We start from the raw sequence: 22,352 nt of genomic DNA, 5'->3' as shown, positions 1-22,352 counted from the left end.
CTCCCTCCCTTGCACCTCAAGTAGAACAGCACTCTGGCAAGGTATACAGTGTAATTGAGCCCCAGTTGCCCAGAGCAATGACCCATACTGGCTTACTCCCTGTCCCTGTCTTTCCCACTCTATTAGAGTTTCTTGGGGTCACACACTCCTTTTTTATTTAAGATTTTATTTTATTAGAGAGAGACAGAGGGAAAGTGAGATAGAGAGCATGAGTGGCAGAGAGCCAGAGGGGGGAAGCAGACTCCCCACTGAGCAGGGAGCCCAACAAGGGGCTCCATCCCAGAATCCTGAGATCATGACCTGATCTAAAGGCACATGCTTAACTGACTGAACCATCTAGGCTCCCCAACTACTTACACTCCCTTTTTAGCATTTGTTTTGGGGAGATTTTTTTCTAAGACACCCATTGCTCACAGGTCATTTTGATAACAAAGTATCTTAGTCACTTCTGATTCTCTGGAAAGTATAACCACAAATTGCTGCTTTCCCATTCAAATTTTTCTTTCTTAACTCTCCAGAAAAGTCACATCCTCTGCATTCATGGCTAGCCCTCCATTTTCCAAAAGTACACACATGAAAAATGTGAGGGAAAACTTCCTCTTGCCCAGAGGAGGTTGGCTATTATTATTTCTGCCTGCCACATTGGCCATTACAAGGTCTCCTTTGACTTTCTGATATATGGTCAACAGAGGCCACCTGCACCATAGTGATAATCTAGTTGGGACCCCAATAAATGTGGCTATAACAAGAGTAAGTAGTGTTCTGGGTTAACTATCAGACGGACTAATGTGGAAGATTGTTCTGTTTAACACCTTGAGCAGCTGCATATTTGCTATTTTCCCTTCCATGGAAACTTTTTAATCATTAAATATTAATGTGTACCTCATCTGATTAAGAAAACTTTCTTTTAAGAGCTTTTAATCCAGTTTAATAGTTTTAAAAAATCATTACAGGATGTTGAATTTTATTTTGTATATTTTATTAATCTATTAAGGCAATCATCTGAGTTTCTCCATTACTTTGTAAATGTGGGAAGTTGAGTTTTGATGTTGAATCACTCCTGATTCCCAATAGAAAACACATTTTAAAAACTAGTTTCAGAGGTAGAATTTTTTTTAAAAGATTTTATTTATTTATTTGAGAGAGAGTGAGCAAGTGAGTTTGCTTGAGTGCACTAGCCTGGGTGGGGGGGGGGGGGGAGGGAGAGGACAAGCAGATTCCCTGCTGAGTGGAGATCCTTTTTCAAAATGGCAGGATCTCCTTTTTCATGGCATTGTATCCATTGTATCCATTCATCCATTGATGGACCCTTAGGTTGTTTCCATGTTTGCTACTGAGAATAAGGTTGTAATGAACATGGGAGTATAGATATCTCTTCAAGATACTAATTTTGTTTCCTTTGTTTTCTTTTTTTTTTTTTTTTTGTTAAGTTATGTTAGTTACCATATAGCACATCATTATTTTTTGATATAGTGTTCCATGATTCATTGTTTTTATCCTCCACCCAGTTATTCATGCAATATGTGCCCTCCTTAATACCCATCACCAGCTCCCCCCACCTTCTTCCATCTAAAACCCTCAGTTTGTTTCTTGGAGCCATGGGTCTCTCATGGTTCATCTCCCCCTCTGATTCTCCTCCTTGATTTTTCCCTTCCTTCACCCAATGTCCTCCATGTCATTCCTTATGTTCCCCCAATAAGTGAAACCATCTGATAATTAACTAGTCCTATCCATGCTGATGCAAAAGTTGGGTATTCATCCTTTCTGATGGCTGAGTAATATTTCATTATATATATGGACCACATCTTGTTTATCCCTCCATCTGTTGAAGGGTGTCTCAGCTCTTTCCACAGTTTGGTGACTGTAGCCATTGCTGCTATGAACACTGGGGTACAGATGGCCCATCTTTTCACTACATCTGTATCTTTGGGGTAAATATCCAGTAGTGCAACTGCAGGGTCATAGGGTAGCTCTATTTTTAATTTCTTAAGGAATCTCCACACTCTTTTCCAAAGTGGCTACACCAACTTGCATTCCCCCCAACAGTGTAAAAGGGTTCCCCTTTCTCCACATCCCCCCCAACATTTGTTGTTTACTGTCTTGTTAATTTTGGCCATTCTAACTGGTGTAAGGTGGTATCTTAATGTGGCCAACCTCCCTGATGGCTAATGATGATGAACATTTTTTCATGTGTCTGTTAGCCATTTGTATGTCCTCTTTGGAGAACTGTCTGTTCATGTCTTCTGCCCATTTTTTTTTTGACATGATTATCTGTTTTTTGAGTGTTAAGTTTGAGGAGTTCTTTATAGATCTTGGATATCAGCCCTTTGTCTGTAATGTCATTTGCTAATATCTTCTCCCATTCCGTGGGTTGCCTCTTTGTTTTCTTAACTGTTTCCTTTGCTGTGCAGAAGCTTTTGATCTTAACAAAATCCGAAAAGTTCATTTTCACTTTTGTTTCCTTTGCCTTTGGAGACATATCTTGAAAGAAGTTGCTGTGGGCAATGTGGAAGATGTTACTCCCTATGTTTTCCTGCAAGATTTCGACAGATTCCTGCCTCACGTTGAGGTCTTTTGTCCATTTTGAGTTTATCTTTGTGTATGGTGTAAGAGAATGGTCAAGTTTCATTTTTCTATACATAGCTGCCCAATTTTCCCTATACCATTTATGAAGAGACTATCTTAAAAAAATTTTTTTTAACAAATAATGTATTATTAGCTCCAGGGGTAGGGGTACAGGTCTGTGAATCGTCAGGCTTATACACTTCAGAGCACTCACCATAGCATATACCCTACCCAATGTCCATAACCCAACCACCCTCTCCCTGTCCCCTTCCCCCCCACAACCCTCAGTTTGTTTTCTGAGATTAAAAGAAATAGACTGTCTTTTTTCCACTGGTAATTTTTTCCTGCATTGTCAAAGATTATTTGACCATAGAGTTGTGCTCCATATCTGGGCTCTCTACTCTGTGCCACTGGTCTATGTGTCTGTTCTTGTGCCAGTACCATGCTGTCTTGGTGATCACAGCTTTGCAGTAAAGCTTGAAATCAGGCAATGTGATGCCACCAGTTTTGTTTTTCTTTCTCAACATTTTCCTGGCAATTCGGGGTCCCTTCTGGTTCCATACAAATTTTAGGATTGTTTGTTCCAGACCTATGAAAAATTCTGGTGAAATTTTGATCAGGATGGCATTGAAAGTATAGATTGCTCTAGGCAGTATAGACATTTTAACAATGTTTATTCTTCTGATCCATGAGCATGGAATGCTTTTCCATCTTTTTGTGTCTTCTTCAATTTCTTTCATGAGTGTTCTGTAGAAAAATGAAAGTCAAGATGGTGGAGAAGTAGCAGGCTGAGACTACTTCAGCTAGCAGAAGATCAGCTAGATAGCTTATCTAAAGATTGCAAACACCTGCAAATCCATCGGCAGATCAAAGAGAAGAAGAACAGCAATTCTAGAAATAGAAAAACAAGCACTTTCTGAAAGGTAGGACTGGCGGAGAAGTGAATCCAAAGCGATGGGAAGATAGACCCGGGGGGGAGGGGCCAGCTCCCGGCAAGCGGCAGAGCAACGGATCACAAAATCAGGACTTTTAAAAGTCTGTTCCACTGAGGGACATCACTCCAGAGGCTAAAGCGGGGCGAAGCCCACAGAGTCAGCATTGCCTCAGGTCCCGCAGGGTGACAGAAGGATCGGGGGTGTCTGAGTGTCGCAGAGCTTGCAGGTACTGGAATGGGAAAACCGGCTACAGAGACAGAGCCGACAGTAAGATCACAGCTCGGTGTTACCTTGAACCAGTCACAGGCTCGGTGAGCTTGGAGCGCGGCCGGAGGTCAGGCAGACAGGAGTAACTGGGCGCTCTTCTCTGAGGGCGCACTGAGGAGTGGGGCCCCGGGCTCTCGGCTCCTCCGGGCCGGAGACCAGGAGGCCGCCATTTGTATTCCCGTCCTCTGGAACTCTACGGAAAGCGCTCAGGGAACAAAAGCTCCTGAAAGCAAACTTGAGCGGATTACTCACCCCGGCCCCTGGTAAGGGCGGTGCAATTCCGCCTGGGGCAAAGACACTTGAGAATCACTACAACAGGCCCCTCCCCCAGAAGATCAACAAGAAATCCAGCCAAGACCAAGTTCACCTACCAAGGAGTGTGGTTTCAATACCAAGGAGAGCAGCAGAATTCCAGAGGAGGAGAAAGCAAAGCACAGAACTCATGGCTTTCTTCCTGTGATTTTTTAGTGTTGCAGTTAATTTAATTTTTTTATTTTTCATTCTTTTTCTCTTCTGCTAATTTTCTTTAACTTTTACCCTTTTCTTTTTTAATGTTTTTTAACTAGTTTAATATATATATATATTTTTCTTTTTTATACTTTTCTTTATTCATTTTCTTTTTTAAATTCTTTTTTCTTTTTTTTTTTTCTTTCTTTCTTTTTGAACCTCTTTTTATCCCCTTTCTCCCCCCTCACGATTTGGGATCTCTTCTGATTTGGTTAAAGCATATTTTCCTGGGGTTGTTGCCACCCTTTTAGTATTTTACTTGCTCCTTCATATACTCTCATCTGGACAAAATGACAAGGTGGAAAAATTCACCACAAAAAAAAGGACAAAAGGCAGTACCAAAGGCTAGGGACCTAATCAATACAGACATTGGTAATATGTCAGATCTAGAGTTCAGAATGACAATTATCAAGGTTCTAGCCAGGCTCGAAAAAGGCATGGAAGATATTAGAGAAACCCTCTTGAGAGATATAAAAGCCCATTCTGGAGAAATAAAAGAACTAAAATCTAACCAAGTTGAAATCAAAAAAGCTATTAATGAGGTGCAATCAAAAATGGAGGCTCTCACTGCTAGGATAAATGAGGCAGAAGAAAGAATTAGCGATATAGAAGACCAAATGACATGAGTGTTCTGTAGTTCCTCGAGTACAGATCCTTTATCTCTTTGGTTAAGTTTATTCCAAAGGTACCTTGTGGTTCTTGGTGCTAGAGTAAATGGAATCAATTCTCTAATTTCCCTTTCTATATTTTCATTGTTAGCGTGTAAGAAAGCAACTGATTTCTGAGCATTGATTTTGTATCCTGCCACATAACTGAATTGCTGTATGAGTTCTAGTAGTTTGGGGGTGGAGTCTTTTGGGTCTTCCATATAAAGTATCATGTCATCTGCAAAGAGAGTTTGACTTATTCATTGACCATTTGAATACCTTTTATTTCTTTTTGTTGTCTGATTGCCGTTGCTAGGACTTCTAGTACTATATTGAACAACAGTGGCAAGAGTGGGCATCCTTGTCGTGTTCCTGATCTCAAAGGGAAGGCTGTCAGCTTTTCCCCACTGAGGATGATATTCGCTGTGTGTTTTTCATAGATAGATTTTTGAAGTTGAGGAATGTTCCCTCTATCCCCATACTTTGAGGAGTTTTAATTAGGAATGGATGCTGTATCTTGTCAAATGCTCTTTCTGCATCCACTGAGAGGACCATATGGTTCTTCTCTCTTGTCTTATTGATTTGCTCTATCACATTGATTGACTGGCGAATGTTGAACCACTCTTGCATCCCAGGGATAAATCCCACCTGGTCATGATGGATAATCTTTTTAATGCACTGTTGGATCCTATTAGCTAGGATCTTGTTGAGAATCTTGGCATCCATATTCATAAGAGATATTGGTCTGAAATTCTCCATTTTGATGGGGTCTTTGCCTGGTTTGGGGATCAGGGTAGTGCTGGCTTCATGGAAAGAGTCTGGGAGTTTTCCTTCTGTTTCTATTTTTTGAAACAGCTTCCAGAGAATAGGTATTATCAGGAAGCTCAGTCAGCTGCGGGACAGTGAGCCAGAACTGGCGCAGCTGCTGGTGGATCAGATCTACGAGAATGCCATGATCACTGCAGGACTCGTGGATGACCTCTGCCCCATGGTGGGCTGCCTCAACCACCTGCTCGTCAAGGCACTGGAGCGACACTGAGGGACTGCCGGTGTGAAGGGCCCCATCGCCCTGCAGGGACTAGGGCTGCAGCGGAGGTGACGGAGAAAGAGGCAGCCGAGACCAGCCACGGAGAAAGGAGGAGGTGCCACCTGTGATTCTTTCTTCTTTGGATGTTTGGTAGAATTCTCCAGGGAATCCATCAGGTCCTGGGCTCTTGCTTTTTGGGAGGTTTTGATCACTGCTTCAATCTCATTACTAGATATTGGTCTATTTGGGTTCCTAATTTCTTCCTGATTCAGTCTTAGAAGTTTATAGGTTTCCAGAAATGCGACTATTTCTTCTAGGTTGCTTAACTCATTGACATTTAACTGTTGATAATAATTTCTGATGTTTGTTTCTATTTCCTTGATGTTAGTCATGATCTCTCCCCTTTCATTCATAATTTTATTAATTTGGGTTCTCTCTCTTTTCTTTGGATTAGTTTGGGCAGTGGTTTATCGATCTTATTGATTCTTTACAAGAACCAGCTTCTAGTTTCATTGATGTGTTCCTCTGTATCTGTAGTCTCTCTCTCATTGATCTCTGCTCTAATCCTGATTATTTTCCTTCTTGTGCATGGGGTTGGCTTCATTTGTTGTTAATTTTCCAGTTCCTTAAGGTTGCAAAGAGTGCTGGTATATTCTGGTTTTTTGTTTTTGTTTTTGTTTGGGGTTTTTTCTGTTTATTTTTGTTGTTGTTGTTGTTGTTTTTGAGTGAGGCTTGGATGGCTATGTATTAGGACTGCCTTTTTGGTATCCCATAGGTTTTGGACTGATGTGTCTTCACTCTCACTGATTGCAATGAAATGCTTAAGTTCTTTAATTTCCTGGTTGATCCAAAAATTCTTAAGCAGGGTTGTCTTTAGCTTCCAAGTGTTTCAATTCCTTCCAAACTTTTTCTTGTGGTTGAGTTCCAGTTTCAAAGTATTGTGGTCTGAGATTATGCAGGGAATAATCTAAATCTTTTGGTATTCTTCTAGCCCTGATTTGTGACCCAGTATGTCAACTATTCTGGAGAAAGTTCCATGTGCATTCGAGAAGAATGAGTATTCTGTTGTTTTAAGGTGGCATGTTCTGTATATATCTATGAGGTCCATCTGATCCAATGGGTCATCCGAAGCTCTTGTTTCTTTATTGATTTCCTGCTTAGATGATCTATTACTGAAAATGGCATGTTAAGATCCTTTACTATTAATGTATTCATATCAGTATGACTATTTTGATTAACAGTTGGATTATGTAATTGCCTGCATCCATATTGGGGACATAAATATTTACAATTATTAGACCTTCTTGGTGGATAGAAGAATCATGTAGTGTCCTTCTGTGTCTCGGACTATAGACTTTAGCTTAAAATCTAATTTATTTCTTCTGAGAATCACTACCCCAGCTTTCTTTTGAGGCCTGTTAGCATGAAACATGCTTCTCCAACCCATCACTTTCAATCTGGATATATCATTAAGGTTCCAAATGTGTCTCATAGACAGCATATGGATAGGTTCTGTCATTTTAACCAGTCTTCAACCCTGTGCCATTTTATGGAAGCACTTAGACTTTTCGTGTTGAGAGTGATTATTGAAAAGATACGTTTTTATTGACATCATGTTGTCTGTGAAGTCCTTGCTTCTATAGATTGTCTCTGTAAATTTCTGTTCTATGTCACTCTTGGGTTCTTTCTTCTTTTATAGAGCCTCCCTTAATATTTTTTTTTGTAGTGTCAGCTTGATGGTTACATACTCTTTTAAACCTTGCCGGTCTTGGAAGCCCTTTATCTCTCCATCCATTTTGAATGTCAAACTTGATAGATAAAGCAAGTTTGGCTTTATCTAGCAAGTTTGGCTGCATGTTGTTCTCATTTAGTCCCTGAATATGTCTTGCCAGCCCTTTCTGGATTTCCAGGTTCCTGTGGATAGGTCTGACTTTATTCTGATAGGCCTTCCTCTGTACATAAGGAATCTCTTCCCCCTAGCTGCCCTTGGAAGTGCTTGTCTAAAATTATGATTTGTGAGTTGCACAATGAAGTGTCTTGAGGTCTTTCTAGATTCGTTGATCATGGTGGGTGTTCTTTTTGCCTCTAGGACAGGAATGCTTGTTCCTTTCTACAGATTGGGAAAATTTTCATGGAGAATTTGTTCAACTCTAACTTCTAATCTTCTCTCTTTCTCCACACCCTCAAGGATCCCAATAATTCTGACGTTGGAACATTTCATGGCATCATTTATTTCCCTAATTCTGTTTTCATGGCTTCTAAGCTGTTTGTTCCAGACCTCCTCCTGATCCTTTTTCATATCAGTTTGTCCCTGAGATCACTAATTCTATCTTCTGCCTTAGTTACCCTAGCTGTTAGAGTATTTAGATAGATTGATATCATTGATAGCATTTTTAACTTCTGCCAGGTGGGCTTTCACTTCTGTCCTTAGAGATTCTATGTTGTCACTAATAGTTTTCTCTAACCTAGCCATTGGCTGGATAATTTTTACCCTGAATTCCCTTTCTGAATACTGTTTATGTCTATATCCAATAGTTCTGATGGAGAGGGCACAGTCTCTGAATTTTTCCTCTGTTGGGTGTTCTTCCTCCTAGTCATTTTGGTGAGAAGTGGTTGAGGGTATATATAGCTGAATATATCAACCACTATCCAGGCAAGGTGCACCCTGGAATGTTTTGGAGCAATCAGAAGTTAGCACCAAAAAGAAAGAAGAGAAAGAGAGAAAGAAAGAAAAAGAGAAAACCCAGCCAGAATGAGCCCCCAAAATAAGACTTATAAGGTACATAAACAAAAATGGACAAACAAAAAGACCAACAAAAGTAAATGCCAAAAAGAAAAAAATCCAAAACAATGAACCCAACCAAAATGAACCCCATGAATAAGATTTATATAATACCAGAACAAAAACAAATACACAGAAATGCTGACAGAAGATGGGAGGGTGGTTATAAATCCTTGATGTGGACAAAGAAGGTTATTTTATTCTTTCTGGATGTATTTTGATAATTTTGTTAAAGGACTCAACTTTCCAGAGATGAAGGGAGATTAAAACTTATTTACATATAGGGGTAGTATTGATTAGGGAAAAAGGATTACCTTGAAGTTTGTATGTATATGTATATATTTTTATTTTTTTTTTATTTTTAAAGATTTTATTTATTTTTTGACAGACAGAGATCACAGGTAGGCAGAGAGGCAGGTGTTGGGGGAGGAGGGCAGGGAATCAGGCTCCTTGCTGAGCAGAAAGCCTGATGCAGGGTTTGATCCCAGGACCCCAGGAACCTGAGCCAAAGGCAGAGGTTTAACCCACTGAGCCACCCAGGCACCCTATATGTATATTTTTATAAAGAAGAAAAAAAAAAAAAGAAAAACACAGGTGTTGTATGAAAAAGTTCAAGTTAAAAGGTTATTATGGAATATGTTGTTTAAACCTCTAGTTGTAATGGTAAGTAAGTTAAAAAAAATTAAAAGAACAAGAATTATGAGAATGAATTAAAAAAAAAAAGTCATATCTATGAAATATACAGGTTTTAGGGCAATACCGGGAACTTAATATATTCTTTTCCCCTGATGTTGGGGTTTTACATTTATGGGCACCATGTGGTTGTTGTCCTCTCATTTTTTTGACTTGCCTTTTGGGGAAGGGGCCTGCCATGTTGTTTTTCCATCAGTCTTGCTTGGGTTGATTCATCCTGCCCTCTTACAAGGGGCTGGGCTCTGTGGAAACAGGTTTTGCTTGGGTTGATTCATCCTGCTCTCTTTCAAGGGGCTGGGCTCTGTGGAAACCGGTTTTTCAGGCTTTTGTTCTCTGGAGGTTTTTTTCCTTCCGAGGCTTTTTGCAGCTCTTTGGAGGTTTAGTGAAAAGTAAACTGCACCCAGACCTCCACCTCAGAGAGAAACTTCAGTCTGCTCTCCTCTGGGATGGTCCAGAACATATATAGACTCCTCCTCTACAAACTCCGCTAAACAGCACAACATTCTACAGGCGGTGTGCATCCCTAGCCATTGTCTCAGTGGTCACCTGAGGTGCCCGCTTGTCTCTGCACCCTCTGCCACTAAAACGACAAGCAATATTGATCCAGGGAGGCCAATTCTGGTGGCTGCCTTTGCTGGGACTGCTGCCTGGGGTCCAGGCCCATGCAGGGTGTGCTCAGATCCCTGGTTGCACAGGTTGGAGAAGGCTGCCACCGAGGTATCCTGATGGGAGATCATGCCAGGTTCTTCCAGGTGCAGGGTGGGAGCATCCAGACCCTCCACTGGTGGCAGAAGGCCAGGGTCCTAAAGAGTGCTGGCTGACAGCCATACCAAGCTCTCTCAGGCATGGGCAGGAGAGTGCTCACACTCCATGGTTGTGCAGAGCACACAGAGCACAGAAGGCTGTGGACCTACAAAGCACCAGCTGGTGCCCACACCAGATTCTCTCACATGTGGACGGGAGTGTGCCCAGCCAAGCAGTGGTGGAGGCAGTGCAAAGGGAGGGGCTCAGGGACCACAGACTGGAGCCTCTGCCGCACTCTTTCTGGCACAGGTGGTCACTGGCTGTGGCTGTCCTGGGTCCGTGGGCTTAGGTTAATGCCCATGACAGCCTGATTCCTCCATTTGCCCCTTAAGATCTTTTGCTCTTTTTGAGTGCCATCAACCAGACTCCAAGTTAATGCTGTTCCCCAACCACAGGGCACTTACATACTGGGGTATTACTTTCCAATGGGTCACTTTGGGTGACTCCCTCCCCCTTCTGCTTATCCTCTGATATCAGTCTGAGTGTCCCCACTCCACTTTACCTCTCCACTGATGTCTTCTGCTCCTGTAGAGATCCAGAAGTGTATAATCTTAAATCTCAGGCTGATTTCATGGGTGTTCAGAGTGTTCTGGTAGATATCTAGCTCACTTAGGGGACCAGTTGAAATAGGGTCTTCTACTTCTCTGCCATCTTTTTTGGATATAGTATTCTTAGTATTTTTCTCATTTAGTGCTCTGAATATATCATGCCAGTGCTTCCTGGCCTGTCAGGTCTCTGTGGATAGGCCTGCTGCCAATAGAATATTTCTACATTGTAAGTTACAAACCTCTTGTCATAAGCTGCTTTCAGGATATTTTCTTTGTCACTGAGACTTGTAAGTTTTATTATTAGATGATGGAGTATTGACCCATTTTTTATTGATTTTGAGGAGGGTACGCTGTGCCTCCTGGATTTTGATGCCAATTTCCTTCCCAAATTAGGGAATTTTTCTGCTATAATTTGCTCCATTATACCTTCTTCCCCCCCTTTCTTCTTCTTCTGGGATCCCAATTATTCTAATATTGTTTCATCTTATGGTATCACCTATGTCTTGAATTCTCCCCTCATGATCCAGTAGTTGTTTGTCTCTTTTCCCCAGCTTCCTTATTCTCTATAATTTGGTCTTCCATATCACAAATCTTTCTTCTGCCTCATTTATGCCAGCGGTAAGAGCCTCCATTTTTCATTGCACTTCATTAATAGCCTTTTTTGTTTCAACTTGATTAGATTTTAGTTCTTTTACTTCTCCAGAAGGGGATTCTCTAGTATCTTCTATGCTTGCTTTCAAGCCCAGCTATATATCTTTATAATCATCATTTTGAACTCTAGTTCTGACATCTTACTAATGTCCTTATTGATTAGGCCCCTGACAATCAGAACTGCCTCTTGTTCTTTATTTTTTGAGGTGAGTTTTTCTGTTTTGTCATTTTGTCCAGAGAATAGATGAATGAGAGGACAAAATACTAAAAGTGTAACAATGACCTCAGAAAAATATACACTAAACAAATCAGGAGAGACCTGAAACCAGGGGAGAAAGAAGGGAGCGGGGAAAGAAAACAGAATATGATCAGGATGCTGGATAGAACAAAGACACATACTAGATTTTGCATGTATTTTGTTCTTTTAGAAGAAACTGCCTCCCAAAATTTTAAAGAAAGAAAAATCTCTATATATATACACAAAAATAAGGGTAAATATGTTGAAGGGATGGACTATGAGTATAAAGATGAAAGTTTAAAAACATTTTTAAAAAGGAATTGATAAGAAGTTGGTTGAAAGAAGAAAGAAATTTAAAAAGAAAAAAGGAGAGAATGTGATCAGGTGGGCACTAGAACCCTAAATTTAGGTATATTTTGGGCTGCTAGAAGAAACTGTATCCCAAAATTTTAAAGAAAGAAAGAAAGAATAAATATATATATGTATAATTGTATGGATATAAATATATATATGTATAATTGTATGGATATATACATATATATACAAAAAATACAATATATATTTATATATACATATATATACAAAAGTATATATAATCCACATATATATGTAATACATGGATTATATATATGTATATATATATATAAATACAATGATGGGACAGAATATGAGTATAAAAATGAAAAAAAATTTTTAAAAAGGAATTGACAAGATGGTTGAAAAAAAAAAGAAGAAAATTTCAAAAAAATAGAAAAAGAAAAATTAAGAAAATTTAAAAATTTTTAAAATTAACTTTGAAAGACTAATGAATCATGGGGGAAAACCCACAAATTCTATGTGCTGTATTCCCCTAGCACTGGAGTTTTGCAGTTCATTGGTAGACTTGGTCTTGGCTGGATGTTCTTGCTGATCTTCTGGGGGAAGGGCCTGCTGTAGTGACTCTCAAATGCCTTTGCGTGAGGTGGAATTGCACCACCATTGCCAGGGACCAGGCTAAGTAATCTGCTTGGGTTTGGTCTCAATAGCTTTTGTTCACTGAAAGCTTTTTGTACAGGTTTGAAGAACAATAATGAAAATGGTGGCCTCCCAATCTCAGACTTAGAGGAGCCAAGAGTTCAGGGCCTCACTCTTCAGTGCACCCTTAGAGAAAAGCAGTCAATCTCTCTTGTCCCCCTGGTCTCTAGCCATGCTCCCTTCTCACCCAGCCTGTGACTAGTGTTTCTATCCCTAGCACATGACACCATTTGGAGTTTCCAGACCCAGCAGATTCCTGTGGTGTGCTCCTGTGCTGCTCCTGCTGGGAGGAGGAAGGGGAGTATCCCTCGATCTGCCACTCCTGGGGTCCCTGCTCAAAGAGTAGTGGTCCAACTGTGCCATGGATCATGGCTTATGTAAACTCCAAGCTGAGAGCTCTGTCAGCTCTGTCTTTGCAGCCGGATTCCTCTCTCTGATACCTGGGAGTTTTGCCACACCCAGGTACCCCTGGTCCTTCTGTGACCCTGAGGGTCCTGAGACCATACTGTGCCAGCAAGTGTTCCACCTCCTGATTAGCCAGTGGAATGACATCCCTCAGCAGAGAAGACCTCTAAAAGTTATGATTTTGTACTCCTCTGTTCTATCACTTGCTGATACTGGCTGATGGAGGCTCCTTCCCCCACCCCCTTTGCTGCCTAATACCAAATGTCACCTTGGATTTACTTCTTCATATGTCCTGCCTTCCAGAAAGTGGTTGTATTTCTGTTCATAGAATTACTGCTATTTTTTTATTCAATCTCCTGTTGAGTTTGTAGGTGTTCAGAATGGTTTGAAAACTATCTAGCTGGATTCCTGGACCAGAGGAAATTTAGGTCTCCTACTCCACTGCCATTTTACTCCTCCCCCTTCCTTCAACACTTTATTATGAAAATTTTCAAATATACAGAAAAGTTGAAAGTGAAAACTCATTTAGCCCCCACTTACATTCTACAATTGTTTGGTAACCTTCTACAAGTTTTGGTAACCTGTCTTATCACAAATTTATCCCTCTGTTTACCTATCCATCCAATGATAGGTATTTAATTTAGATAAGCATCTAAGTTAAGCTAACATCAGTGCCCTTCCCTAAATGTCTCAGCATGTGCATCATTAACCAGAGCTCAGTATGTGTTGGTGGGAATTTTTAGGTAAAACATAATGTAACACTTGACACCATGGTGTATCATTCTAATTAAGATACACAAAATTCCATTACCTTAAAAAGTTCTCTGGCCTTTTCCAGGCAACCCCAGCTCACCCTCACCCCCCACAGGCAGTAACTATTGATCTTTTTTCTACCAGAGTCACAACCCACTTTTGTTACTTATATTTTCATATTCTGAAATCTCAACAAATAAAAGTTGTCCAGGACCCTCTCAACCTCTGTGAAGTATAAAAACATTCCAGGGTGCACCTCGCCTGGATAGTGGTTGATATATTCAGCTATATGTACCCTCAACCACCTCTCACCAAAATGACTAGGATGAAGACCACCCAACAGAGGAAAAAATCAGAGACTGTGCCCTCTCCGTCAGAACTATTGGATATGGACATAAACAGTATGTCGGAAAGGGAATTCAGGGTAAAAATTATCCAGGCAATAGCTAGGTTAGAGAAAACCATTAGTGACAACATAGAATCTCTAAGGACAGAAGTGAAAGCCCACCTGGCAGAAGTTTAAAATGGTATCAATGATATAAATAACACTAGATTAGTGTTATTTACAATAATTACCAAATCATCAAAACACCCCTACAAGTCTAAGAAGGCAGAGGAAAAAACTCCCAAAAATTAGCTGGTGTTAAGCCCCTGAGTCAAGATGTCATCATCTTCTCTGCAAATAGGGATGATTAAACCTGGATAATTTGGCTATTTCTATGTTCCCTTCAAAATAGGGAAGCCAGGGGCGCCTGGGTAGCTCAGTGGGTTAAATCCTCTGCCTTCGGCTCGGGTCATGGTCCCAGGGTCATGGGATCAAGCCCCGCATCGGGGTCTCTGCTTGGCAGAGAACCTGCTTCCCTTCCTCTCTCTCTGCCTGGCTCTCTGCCTACCTGTGATCTCTGTCTGTCAAATAAATAAAATCTTAAAAAAAAAAAAAAAGGCAGGACAGTGCTTGACTGTACATTTTTTAAAAAACTCAAAGCTCTTTGAGTCTTTTAAATCAAAATAAAGCCCACCAAAACAAAAGTAGGAACTGATAGGAGTCTGAATTTTTCAGGCAAAAATCTTCAATTCCACGTAAAGGGATGGAAATTTGAGGATATTTACATAGTCATACATGTATTTATCCACAAGGTACATATTAATTTCACAAGAAAATATAATACCTTGACAATGGAAAAACCAAGCAGACACCGCCTTACATCATCAATGACTGGACAACCAACCTCCACCTGCCCTTTGCTAGGATACACAGCAAAGAAAAGGCACATTATCACTTCTTTGGTATTCCTGACAAAAATGCACAATCTGAAACTAATCATAAGAAAATATCAGAAGCAGCAAAGTGAGAAGCATTGTACAAAATAATTTACTCTTAAAAATGGTCAAGGGAGGGCGCCTGAGTGGCTCAGTGGGTTAAGCTGCTGCCTTTGGCTCAGGTCATGATCTCAGGGTCCTGGGATCGAGTCCCACATCGGGCTCTCTGCTCAGCAGAGAGCCTGCTTCCTCCTCTCTCTCTGCCTGCCTCTCTGCCTACTTGTAATCTCTCTCTGTCAAATAAATAAATAAGATCTTTAAAAAAAATGGTCAAGGGATGCCTAGGTGGCTCAGTGGGTTAAACTCCTGCCTTCAGTTCAGGTCGTGATCCCAGGGTCCTGGGATTGAGTCCCACATCAGGCTCCTTGCTCAGCAGGGAGACTGCTGCTCTCCCTGCATGTGCTTTCTTTCTCTCTGAAAAAAATAAAATCTTTTTTTTTTTTAAAGTGGTCAGGGGAAGGGAAGGGCAGGGAAACTGAGAAACTCTTCCAGATTAAATGAGATGAGACATGAAAACTAATTACAACACAAAATCAAAGACTTTATTTTGCTATAAGGGGAATTAATAGAACAAATAATAAATTCAAACTAAGATATATGAATTACAGTATTATATTAGTTTGTTAACTTTCTAATTTTAATTATTGTACTGTGGTTATAGCAGCGAAGATACTTGTTTTTCTATAAAAGGTTTATTGAGCGGTAATTCACAAACCATACAATTCTCCCTATTGAAGTATACAGTTCTGTGATTTCTAGTATATTCAGAGAGCCTTGAAACCATTATTGTTATCTAGTTTTAGAACATTTACATTACTCCAAAAAGAAAGGCATTAGCAATCACACCCCATTCCTCCTTCACACCAGCCTCTGCAATCATTAATCTACTTGTGTCTATGTGACTTTGCCTATTCTGCTCATTCCATAAAATTGGAAACTTCTGATACAATGTGTAGACTTTTGTGTCTTCTTTCACTTATCACAACGTGTTCAAGATTTACCCATGTCACATCATGTACCAGCACTTCATTCCTTTTTAGGGCTGGGTAATATGTCACATTATAAATGGATACATTTATCAATTGGTGGACATTCACCTTTTGGCTATTGTGAATACTGTTGCTATGAACATTCACAAATAACTGTTTTAAGCATGTGTTTTCAGTTCTTTGGGATTTCTACCCAGAAGTGGAATTCTTAGATCATATTGAAGATATATTTTTAAATTTTAGAGGAGCTACCAGTCTGTCTTCCACAGCAGCTACATCATTTTACATTCAAAACAACAATGTTCAAGGTTTTTATTTCTCCATATCCTCATCAATATTTCTTCTTCTCTTTTTTTATTGTTGCCATCCTAGTGGAAGTGAAGCAATACCTCATAAGGGTTTTTTTCTTCTTCTTTTTATTTAAATTCAATAATCCAACATAGAGTACATCAATAGTTTAGATGTAGAGTTCAATAATTCATCAGTTGCATATAACACCCAGTGTTCATCACATCACGTGCCCTCCTTAATAACCATCACCCAGTTACCCCATCCCACCACCTACCTCCCTTTCAGTAGCCCTCAGTTTGTTTCCTACCATTAATAGACTCTCATGGTTTTTCCCTCTCTCTAATGACTTACATTCAGTTTTCCCTCCCTTCCCCTATGATCCTCTGCACTGTTTCTTATATTCCACATATAAGTGAAACCTTACAATAATTGTCTTCCTCTGATTGACTTATTTCACTCAGCATAATACCCTCCAGTTCTATCCACACTGATGTAAATATGAAGTAGTATCCTTTCTGATGGCTGAGTAATATGCCAGTGTTTGTGTGCGTGTGTGTGTGGGGTGAGTAGGTGTATGTATACCTCATCTTCTTTATCCATTTATCTGTTGATGGACATCTTAGCTCTTTCCTGAGTTTCATTCTTGTGGACATTGCTGTTATGAACACTGGGGAGCAGGTGCCCCTTTGGGTCACTGCATTTGAATCTTTGAAGTTAATACCTAGTAGTATAATTCCTGGGTCATAGGATAGTTCTATTTTTAACTTCCTGAGGAACCTCCATACTGTTTTCCAGAGTGGCTGCAAAAGTTTGCATTCTCATTAACAGTGTAAGAGGGTTCCTTCCCCTTTCTCCACATCCTTGCCAACAGCTGTTGTTTCCAGAGACTTGTTAATTTTAGCCATTCTGACCAGTGTGAGGTGGTATCTCACTGTGGTTTTGATTTGTATTTCCCTGATGGCAAGTGACATGGAATACTTTTTTATGAGTCTGTTGTCCATTTGCCTGTCTTTGAAGAAATGTCTGTTCTTCTGCCTATTTCCTGATTGGATTTTTTATTTTTCTGGGTGTTGAATTTGAGGAATTCTTTATAGATCTTGGATACTAGCCCTTCATCTGATATGTCATTTGCAAATATCTTCTCCCATTCTGTAGGTTGCCTTTTTGTCTTGTTGACAGTTTCTTCTGCTGTGGAAAAGCTTTTTATCATGATGAAATGCCAATAGTTCAATTTTGCTCTTGTTTCCTTGCCTTTAGAGATATGTCTTGCAAGATGATGTTGCAACTGAGCTCAAAGAGGTTCCTGCCTGTATTCTCCCCTAGGATTTTAATGGATTATTGTCTCACATTTAGGTCTTTCATCCATTTTGAGTTTATCTTTGTGTATGGCCCAGTTTCATTCTTCTGCATGTGGCAGAAGCACTATTTATTGAAGAGAGTGTCTTTTATCATTTGGATATTCTTTTTTTGTTGTTGTTTTGTTGAAGATTAGTTGACCATCGAGTTGAGGATCCATTTCTGGGTTCTCTGTTCTCTTCCATCGATCAATATGTGTCTGTGTTTGTGCCATTACCATATGTCTTGATGTTCACAGATATGTGGTAGAGTCTGAAGGCCAGTATTGTGATGTACCAGCTTTGGTTTTCTTTTTCAACATTCTTCTGGCTGTTTGAGGTCTTTTCTGGTTCCATTCAAATTTTAGGATTGTTTGTTTCAGCTCTGAAAAATGTCAGTGGTATTTTTATAGGGATTACATTGTAGATTGCTCTGGGTAGCATGGACATTAAACAATATTTATTCTTCCAATTCATGAACATGGGATGTTTTTCTATCTCTTTGTGTGTTCTTTAATTTCTTTCATGAATGTTCTGTAGTTTTTAGAGTAGAGATCTTATACCTCTTTGGTTAAGTTTATTCCTAGGTATGTTATGGTTTTTGGTGCAATTATAAATGGGATCAACTCCTTAATTTCTCTTTCTTCTGTATCATTGCTTATGATGGAAATGTAACATTTCTGTGTATTGATTTTATATCCTGCCACATTGCTCAGTTGCTATATGAGTTCTAGCAATTTTGGGGTGGAATCTTTTGGGTTTTTCACATAAAGAATCATGTATTGGCAGAGTGAGAATTTGACTTCTTCTCTGACAATGTGAATGCCTTTTATTTATTTTTGTTTTCTGATTGCTGAGGCTAGGACTTCTAGTATTATGTTGAACAGTGGTGAGAGTGGATATCCTGTAATGTTCCTGACCTTGGGGGAAAAGCTCTCAAGTTTTTCCCCATTGAGAATTCTATTTGCTGTGGGCTTTTCATACATGGCTTTTATGAGACCTAGGTATGTTCCCCCTATCCCTATATACTGAAAAGTTTTTTATTTTTAATATAATTTTTTATTTTTTATAAACATATATTTTTATCCCCAGGGGTACAGGTCTGTGAATCACCAGGTTTACACACTTCACAGCACTCACCAAAGCACATACCCTCCCCAATGTCCATAATACCACCCCCTTCTCCCAAACCCCCTCCCCCCAGCAACCCTCAGTTTGTTTTGTGAGATTAAGAGTCACTTATGGTTTGTCTCCCTCCCAATCCCATCTTCTTTCATTTATTCTTCTCGTACCCACTTAAGCCCCCATGTTGCAACACCACTTCCTCATATCAGGGAGATCATATGATAGCCATCAAAAGAAATGAAATCTTGCCATTTGCGACAACATGGATGGAACTAGAGCGTATCATGCTTAGCGAAATAAGTCAAGCAGAGAAAGAGAACTATCATATACTGAAAAGTTTTAATCAGGAAAGGATGCTGCATTTTGTCAAATGCTTTTTCTGCATCAATTAAAAGCATAATATCATTCTTGGTTTTCTTTTATTAATGTGATCTGTCATGTTGATTAATTTGCAAATGTTGAACCACACTTGTAGCCCAGGAATAAATCCCACTTGGTCATGGTAAATAATCCTTTTAATATACTGTTGGATCCTATTGGCTAGCATTTTGTTGAGTATTTTGGCACCCATGTTCATCAAAGATATGGGTCTGTAATTCTACTTTTGATGGGATTTTTGCCTGGTTTTGGGATCAAGGCAATGCTGGCTTCATAGAATGAGATATATCCCTACACTGAAAAAGCTCTGTCCCCATTAATTTCTAACTCCCATTCTTTCCTACTGATAACCATTTCCTCCCTGATAACCATTTTATTCTTATCTCTGTGAGTGTGACTACTCTAGGTATTTCATATTAAAGGAAATGGCATCATAACCTTTTGTGCATAACTTATTTCACTTAGCATAATGTCTTCAAGGTTCATTCATGTTGCAGCATGTGTCAGTATTTTATTCCCTTTTCAAGTTGAATAATATTCCACTGTGCGGATGTACTAAATTATGTTTATCCACTTATCCATTGATAGAAAGTTGAGTTGCTTTCACCTTTTGGCTATTGTGAATAATGCTGCTACATGGCTTCACAAATATTTTACTTTCAATTCTTACAGTTATATACCCAGAATTGGAATTGCTGGACTATATGGTAATTCCATAATTTTTTAAAGAACTGTCGTACTCTTCCCTATAGCAGTTGCATTTCACATTCTCACCAGAAATGGCACAAGTGTTTTAGTTTCTCCACATATTTGTTAACAGTTGTAATTTTCTGTTTTGTTTTGTTTTGTTGTGTTTGCTAATAATAGCCATTCTAATGGATGTGAAGTGGTATCTCATTGTGGTTTTAATTTGCATTTCCCTAATAATTAGTGATGTTGAGCATCTTTTTGTGTGTTTGTTATTCATTTCTATATCTTTAAAGAAATGTCTAGTCAAGTCTTTTCCCCTCTCAAAATCAGGTTGTTTTTTGTTGTAGACTTATAGGTGTTCTTTATATATTCTATATAGTAATCCCTTAGCAGACATATTATTTGTGAATATATTCTCCCATTCTGTGGATTCTTTTCACTCTATCTTTGATGAACATAAGAGCTTTTAATTTTTATGTAGTCCTATTTATTTATCTATTTATTATCTGTTTCTGTACTTTTGGTGTCATATCCAAGAAATCACTGTCATATCTAATGTTATGAAGTTTTTTCCTGTTTTCTGTTTTCTTCTAAGAATTTTATTTTAGCTCTTACATTTAGATCTTTGATCTATTTTGGATTTTTTTTTTTTTTTTACAGATGGGGATCACAGGTAGGCAGAGAGGCAGGCAGAGAGAGATAGGAGGGGAAGCAGGCTCCCTGCTGAGCAGAGAGACCAATGCAGGGCTTTATCCCAGGACCCTGAGATCAAGACTGAGCTGAAGACAGAGGCTTTAACCCACTGAGCCACCCAGGCACCCCTCTTTGATCTATTTTGAATTACATTTTGTATACATTGTAAAGTAAGGATCCAACTTCATTTTTCTGCATGTGGATATCCAGTTTTCTTAACAATATTTGTTGAAAAGACTGTTCTTTCCTCCACTGAATGATCAGGCACTTTTTAAAAAATTTATTTTTTATTTAATTTCAGCATAACAATATTCATTATTTTTTCACCACACCCAGTGCTCCATGCAATCCGTGCCCTCTATAATACCCACCACCTGTTACCCCAACCTCCCACCCCCCTGCAGGCACTTGTGTTGAAAATCGTTTGATGTAAAGGTACAGGCTTATTTCTGGGCTCTTTGTTCTCTTCCATTGGTCTTCATGTCTGTCCTTATGCTAGTATAGCTGTGGATTTTATAGATATCATTTAATACTTTGAGAATGTTCCCTTCATTCCTAGTTTAAAGCAGGAAGTATTTTGGATTTGGTCAAGTGCTTCTGTACCTGTTGAGATAATAATGTGATTTTTGTCCTTTATTTTATTAATATGATGTTTAACCTTGGTTTTCATACAACCAATCTTGCATTTCTAGGATAAATTACATGTTGTCATGCTACACAATCTTTTTTTAATATGTTGGTGGTTTTGGTTTGCTACTATTTTGCTGAGAGGTTTACATTTATATTCATAAGAAGTATTGGTCTGTAGTGTTCTCTTCTTGTGATGTCTTTTATTTTGTTATGAGAGTAAAACATGCTTCATAGAATGAGTTAATGGAATGTTCCCTTCTATTTTTTGGGTGAGATTAGAAAGGATGGATATATAGATATCATATATCTATATATATAGACATAGATTATTTTATATATATAGATTATTATCTCTATATAGGTTATAATATGATATAATATATATAATATATATTATTATATATAATATATATAGATAGCTCTTACATTTAGATTATATATAGATTATAGATTATATAGATTATATATATAGCGAGATATATATATCTCAATATATCTCTATATATTATATACATATATAATGTATCTCTATACATTATATACATATATACATTATATACATATATGTACATTATCTCTATACATTATAATGTATCTCTATACATTATACATCTATATATCTATAGATATATATATAGATCTCAATATATATCTATAGAGATACATTAATATATAGATATATATCTCTATACATTAATATATATAGATATAATATATCTAGATATCTAGATATCTATAAAATATATATAGATATCTGTATCTATATAAAATTAATTATGTTTTGTTTTTAATTATCCAGGCCTGAGCTTTTCCTTATAGGAAGTTTTGTTTGTTTTGTTTTTTTTGTTTGGGGTGGAGTTTTTGTTGTTGTTTTTAACTTCTGATTACTAACTCAATCTCTGACTTATAGCAGTCTGTTCAGATTCTCTATTTCTTCTCTCTCTCTTTTTTTAAATTAAATTTATTTATTTTCAGCATAACAGTATTCATTATTTTTACACCACACCCAGTGCTCCATGCAATCTCTGCCCTCTATAATACCCACCACCTGGTACCCCAACCTCCC

General features: G+C 38.7%; 1 long non-coding RNA gene across 1 annotated transcript in view; it reads left to right on the top strand.

The window, feature by feature from the left end:
* LOC132021663 (uncharacterized) overlaps positions 1-22,352 on the top strand; it is a 45,692-nt gene that overhangs the window by 3,072 nt on the left and 20,268 nt on the right. The window lies entirely within an intron of this gene.

Source organism: Mustela nigripes, chromosome 7 (assembly GCF_022355385.1).
Source record: "Mustela nigripes isolate SB6536 chromosome 7, MUSNIG.SB6536, whole genome shotgun sequence".
In the NCBI taxonomy this organism is placed as follows: domain Eukaryota; kingdom Metazoa; phylum Chordata; class Mammalia; order Carnivora; family Mustelidae; genus Mustela; species Mustela nigripes.
Note: the sequence above shows the minus strand (reverse complement) of the source record. Positions and strands in the feature narration are given on the sequence as shown.